We start from the raw sequence: 6,646 nt of genomic DNA on the forward strand, positions 1-6,646 counted from the left end.
GTATATATATTTTTTAAAGATTTATTTTATTTATTTGAAAGAGTTAGAGAGGTAGAGACAGAGAGAGAGGTCTTCTATCTGCTGGTTCACTCCCTGGATGGCCACAATGGCCAGAGCTGTGCCTATCCCAAGGCAGGAACCAGGAGCTTCTTCTGGTCTTCCACACAGATACAGGGGCCCTAGGACTTGGGCCATCTTCTACTGCTTTCCCAGGCCATAGCAGAGAGCTGGATTGGAAGAGGAGCAGCCAGGACTAGAACTGGTGCCCTATATGGGATGCTGGCGCTTCAGGCCAGGGCTTTAACCCGCTGTACCACAGTGCCGGCCCCAACACACTTAGTATATTAAAGCAGAGAACACGATGACTTTTCCCTGGGCCTTCCCAGGCACTGGTGTTCTTCCATTAATTCACTGCACTAGGTCATAAAAGAAGTCATTAACATTTATTTTTGATTTTGCAGAGTATTTAAGAATGCACAGTTGTTCTGTTGTCTTGCTGGATTTTGACCTCTTTCCTTTCCTGCAACTCTTTGATCTTCCAAGTCACACTTACTACCAGCCAGAATCGCTGGAACATCATCAGTGTCTCTAACTTGAAGAATCTGCTCTCAGATCCTGTAGGTCATTCCATGTAGACTGTGCTGTGATGAAATGAACTAATGCAGAGTCCGGTCCACTTTTCACGTACAGATCCCTCACTGTTGTAAGTTGTTCCATTCCGGCAGTATCCAAGATTTTAAGGTACATTGTTGGGCACTTACCGCAACTCGCTTCCCATAAGAATCTTCTATTGTAGGATCATATTTTCAACAAAAATTCCTTGAACAAACTGTACAGTCAGAGCAGACTTTTCAACACCTCTTGAACCAAGAATGACTGGTTTATATTCACTCACGATGCAAATTTGTCAAAATGTGGAGGCCCTTATGCTGTCACCGGGTCCTCACTGGCAGCGTCGCCTGTGCTCCCTCTGGGTGGCTGCTCCCCATGCCACGGCTGCCTCCACTGCTGGTTTACACGCTCTCCAGGCTCTCTTATTATTATTATGAAATGGTGCTGAATTTTGTCAAATGCTTTTACTGCGGCAATTAAGATGATAATGTGGACTTTGTCCTTTATTCTATTAATGTGCCATATTACATTGATGGGTCTTCATATATAAAATTATCCTTGCTTCCCAGAGAGAAAAAAATCCCACTTGTCCTGGTATCTGATCCTTTTAATGTGCTGTTAGATTCAGCTTACATTTGAGGATGTTTGCATCTGTATCCATCAGGGTTATTGGTCTGTAGTTCTCTTTCCTTGCCTTTGTCTGCTTTTATTTATAGGGTAATGGGGATGTCACAGATTTTAACTGGAAGGGTTCTCTCCTCTTCATTTTTTTGAAAAGTTTTACAATGATTCTTAATTCCTTCAGTGTTTGGTAGAATTCTCTAGTGATGCTATCTGGCCCTGGGCTTTTGTTGGGGGATTTTTGATTACTGAATCTCATTATGAGTTACGGATATGATCAGGTTTTTCTATCTCTTCATCATTAAGTTTTGGTAGATTATGCTTTCCTAAAAATTCATAAAAATTATCTAATTTGGATAACATTGGATGTTCATAGTATTGTCATAATCATTTTTATTTCTGCAGCATCAGTTATAATTTCCTCTCTTTCATTTCTTTATTTTTTTAAGAAAAGATTTATTTATTTTATTTGAAAGGCAGGGTTACAGAGAGGCAGAGTGAAAGAGAGAGAGAGAGAGAGGTCGTCCATCCACTGGTTCACTCCCCAGATGGCTGCAATGGCTGGAGTTGGGCTGATCTGAAGCCAGGAGCCAGGAGCTTCTTCAGGAGGTCCAAGCACTTGGGCCATCTTCCACTGCTTTCCCAGGCCACAGCAGAGAGCTGGATGAGAAGTGGAGCAATCAGCATTTGAACTGGTGCCCATATGGGATGCTGGCACTTCAGGCAGCGGCTTTACCAGCTACACCATAGTGCAAGCCCCTCTCTTCTTTCATTCCTAATTTTAGTTATTTCAGACTTCTCTCATTTTTTTCTTGTTTAATCTAGCCAAAGGTTTGTCAATTTTGTTGATCTCTAAAACACAGAACACGGCCAGCACCGCGGTTCACTTGGCTAATCCTCCGCCTGCAGTTCTAGTCCCGGTTGGGGCACCAGATTCTGTCCCAGTTGCTCCTCTTCCAGTCCAGCTCTCTGCTGTGGCCCGGGAAGGCAGTGGAGGATGGCCCAAGTGCTTGTGCCCTGCACCCACATGGGAGACCAGGAGGAGGCACCTGGCTCCTGGCTTCAGATCGGTGCAGCGCACCGGCCATAGCAGCCATTTGAGGGGTGAACCAACGGAAAAAGAAGAGTTTTCTCTCTCTCTCTCTCTCACTGTTTAACTCTGCCTGTCAAAAGAATAAAGCACAGAACACACACACACACACACACACACAATGGCCAGTGTTGTGGGGCAGCAAGTTAAGCTGCTCAAGCCGCTGCTCAGGATACCCATACCCCGCATCAGAGTGCAGGTTCATGGAGCAGCTACTCCTCTCCCTATCCAGCCCCCTGCTAATGTGCCGGAAAGCCGCAGATTGATGCACAAGTACCTTGGCACCTATGTGGGAGATGGAGATGGAGTTCCAGGCTCCTGGCTTTAGCCTGGCCCAGCCCCGGGTATTGTGGCCACTTGGGGAGTAAACCAGTGGGTGGAAGTTCTCTCTCTCTCTTTTATTTTTTTAATAGAAAGCTTTTATTTAATAACTATAAATTTCGTTAAGTACAACTTTTGGATTATAGCGGTTCTTCCCCCCATACCTGCCCTCCCATCCCCAAACCATCCCACCTCCTACTACCTCTCCCATCCCATTATTCATTGAGATTCATTTTTAATTATCTTTATTTACAGAAGATCAACTCTATACTAAGTAAAAATTTGTCTCTCTCTTTTAAAAATTCTATTTTATTTATTAGAAAGTCACAGAGAGAAGCAGAAGAGAGAGAGGTCTTCCATCCGCTGATTCACTCACCAGATGGCCACAGCTGCCTGAGCTGAGTCGATCCGAAGTCAGGAGCCAGGAGCTTCTTCTGGGTCTCCCATGTGGGTGCAGGGGCCCAAGGACTTGGGCCATCTTCTACTGCTTTCCCAGGCCACAGCAGAGAGCCGGATTGGAAGAGGAGCAGCCAGGGCTAGAAAGGGCGCCCATGTGGGATGCTGGTGCCCCAGGCAGGCTTTAACCTGCTATGCCACAGCGCCGGCCTCTCTCTCGCTCTCTCTTTCTGTCTTCCCCAACCTCTTAATTTCATTTAGTTTTAATTGCTTCTCCTCTACTTTGTTCACGTCTGCTCTAATCTTTGTTATTCCTTCCTTCTAGTAGGTATCAAGTTCCGTTGTTGATTTGAGACCTTTCTTCATTGTCAATGCAGCCATCTAGGTGGAGAATCCCCTTGTAGTACTGCTTTGCTGCATCACATTGGTTTTGGTGTGTTGTGTTTTCATTAGTCTCAAAGTAATTTCTAATTTTCCTTCTGACTTCTTTGTTCCTTTGATTGTTTTAAAAGTTTTGTTTAATTTCCACATGTTGTGGATTTTCTAGTTTTCCTTCTGCTGTCAATTTCTGGTTTCATTCCACTGTGATGTGAAAAAAATACTTTGTATAATTTCTGTCGTCTTGAATTTTTTCACATCAGATACTCCCACTGTCACTCACACATTTCATAGAAAGTGGAAGATAGTGAGAGTCCGGGCTCACCTCTGGGAGCAGGGCTCGGCTGACCCTGGCACAGCAGCTCTTCTGGCAGGAGGCTCATCGCTGCCTTTGCATCTGCAGGAGCCAACACTGGGGTGTAAGCACTTGGGGCTCATGTCGAATGGAGATGCGGTCCGGGTCCGAGCACGAGGCCAGCAGGCCATCCCGGAGGAAGGCATGCTGGTCTTAAAATTTTAAAGACTTATTTTGTGGCTTAACATGTGATCTCTCCTTAAGAATGTTTCATGTGCACTTGAGAAGAATGTGTTTTGTGTGTTTTTGTATGGAATGTTCTGTTAGATCCACTTGTTTGTAATGTTGTTCACATCTTCTGTTTTCTGATTGATCTTCTACTTGGTTTTTCTGTCCTTTGTTGAAAGTGGAATATTAAAGCCTCCTACTATTATTGTGTTGCTCTCAATTTCTCCCTCAAGTTCTGTCAGAGTTATTTAGTAATTCTGAGGTTGATGTATAAATATTTATAATTGTCATAACTGTTTGATGACTTGACCTTTTATCATTATATAATGTCCTTGTCTCTTATAATAATTTTTGACTGAAAGTCTATTTTGACTAAAATGTGTATAATCACTCAGCTCTCCTCTCTCTCTCTCTTTTAAGATTTCTTTATTTATTTGAAAGGCAGAGTTACAGAGTGGCAGAGGCAGAGAGAGGTCCTCTACCCACTGATTCACTCTCCAAATGGCCACAAGTGCCAGAACTGGGCCAATCCAAAGCCAGGAGCCAAGAGTCTCTTCCAGGTCTCCCACATGGGTGCAGGGACCCAAGAACTTGGGCCATGTTGTATTGCTTTCCCAGGCCATAGCAGAGATCAGCTCCTTTAAAAGTCTATTTATTTTTCTTTATTTGAAAAGCATAGAGAGAGAAAGAGAGAGAAAACTGTTCCATCTGCTGGTTAATTCCCCCAATGCCCGCAACAGTCAGATCTGGGCCGGGTCAAAGCCAAGAGCCAGAAATTCCATCCGGGTCTCCCATATGTGTGGCAGGAACCCAAGTTCTCAAGACATTGCCTGCTGCCTCCCAGGCTGTACATTATCAAGAAGCTGGATTGGAAGCAGAGGCAAGACTCAGTCTTAGGCACTCCGAGATGGGATGTGGCTGTCCCAATCAGTGGTTTAACCTGTTGTGCCACAACATCCCAGCTCTCTTTTTATATTATTTACATGGAATGTCTTTTTCCATCCTCTCAGTATTCAGGCTATGTGAGTCGTTATATCTAAGGCAAGTCCTTTGCAGCTAGTGTGTAGTTTGATCCATTTTTTTTTTTTTTTTTTTGACAGGCGCGCTGCGGCCAGCACACCATGCTGATCTGATGGCAGGAGCCAGGTGCTTCTCCTGGTCTCCCATGGGGTGCAGGGCCCAAGCACTTGGGCCATCCTCCACTGCCCTCCCGGGCCAGAGCAGAGAGCTGGCCTGGAAGAAGGGCAACCAGGACAGAATCCAGCGCCCCGACCAGGACTAGAACCCGGTGTGCTGGCGCTGCAGGTGGAGGATTAGCCTATTGAGCCGCGGCGCCAACCATTGATCTACTTTTTATCCATTTAGCCGAACTATGTCTTTTGACTATAAAACCATTTACTCTCAAAATAATTATTCATAGGGAGAGACTTACTGTTGCCCTTTTCATAGTTGTGTTCTGTGTTTTGTTGCTTTTTGTCCCTTCTTTCCTTTCTTACTGCCTCTGTTTTCATTTAACTGATATTTTGTAGCAACATGCTTTGGTCAATTTCTCATTTTCTTTTGTGTATGTTCTAAATATATTTTCTTTGTGGTCACTGTTGCAACTACATAAAACATCTGAACGTTAAAGCAGTCTTATTAATTAGTAACTAATTAATTTTTTAGTTGAAAGGCAGAAAAAGAAGCAGAGAGATCTTATCTGCTAGTTCATTCCCCAAATTCCCACAACAGCCAGGGCTGCGCCAGGACAAAGGCAGGAACACAGAACCCAATCCTGATTTCCCATGTGAGTGGCAGGTATACAAATCCTTGAGCCATATCCTGCTGCCTCCCAGGGTACACCTTAGCAAGAAGCCAGAATTGGAAATGCGGCCAGAGCTGAACCTAGGAACTCTGATAAGGGATGTGGATCTCCCAATAAGTATCTTAACAACTCTGCCAAATGCCTACCATCATTCTATTTTATTTTTTGTTACTTTTTATTTATTTATTTTCATCTTATTTGAAAGGCAGAGAGAGTGATACAGAGAGACATCTTCCATCTGCTGGTTTACTCCTCAAATGACCACACATCCAGGGTTGGGCCAGACCAAAGTCAAGCACCCAGAACACAATCTGGATCTCTTGTGTCAGTGGCAGGAACTCAGACACTTTAACCACCATCTTCTGCCTCCCACGGTGTACACTAGCTGGAAGCTGGATGGAAATCAAAGTAGCTGGAGCAGCATTATGGCGTAATGGGTTAAGCCACTGTCTGCAATGCCAGCATCCCATTTGGGTGCTGGTTCAAGTCCCAGCTGCTCTGCTTCCAATCCAGCTCCCTGCTAATGCACTTGGGAAAGTGGCAGAGAATGGCACAAGTATTTGGGCACCTGCATGGGAGACCCGGATGAAGCTCTTGACTACTAGCTTTGGATTGTCTCAGCTCTATCCATCTGGGGAGTGAACCAGCAGATGGAAGACCTCTTTCTCTGTCTCTCTGTCTCTTTCTCTCTATCTCTCTCTTTCTCTCTCAGGCTCTGCCTCTCTGTAAGTCTGCCTTCAAATAAATAAATAAATCTTTAAAAAAGGAACATACTTTCAATAGTAATCCTGGGAAACAATTTCAAATTTCCATGTCTGTAGCCACAACCTACAAGAAACCTACAAACTGTAAGTACACAGTTCATACTGACAAATGAAAGACATTTGATAGAGGTTTCCAA

At 44.3% G+C, this 6,646-nt stretch overlaps 1 pseudogene; it reads right to left on the reverse strand.

Annotated features, from left to right (window-relative positions):
* Positions 1–344: 344 nt before the first annotated feature.
* On the reverse strand, positions 345–3,904 carry LOC138847193 (ras-related protein Rap-1b-like protein pseudogene; annotated as a pseudogene).
* Positions 3,905–6,646: the final 2,742 nt, after the last annotated feature.

Source organism: Oryctolagus cuniculus, chromosome 20 (assembly GCF_051225735.1).
Source record: "Oryctolagus cuniculus isolate XC-2025 breed Fujian yellow rabbit chromosome 20, ASM5122573v1, whole genome shotgun sequence".
Classification (NCBI taxonomy): Eukaryota; Metazoa; Chordata; class Mammalia; order Lagomorpha; family Leporidae; genus Oryctolagus; species Oryctolagus cuniculus.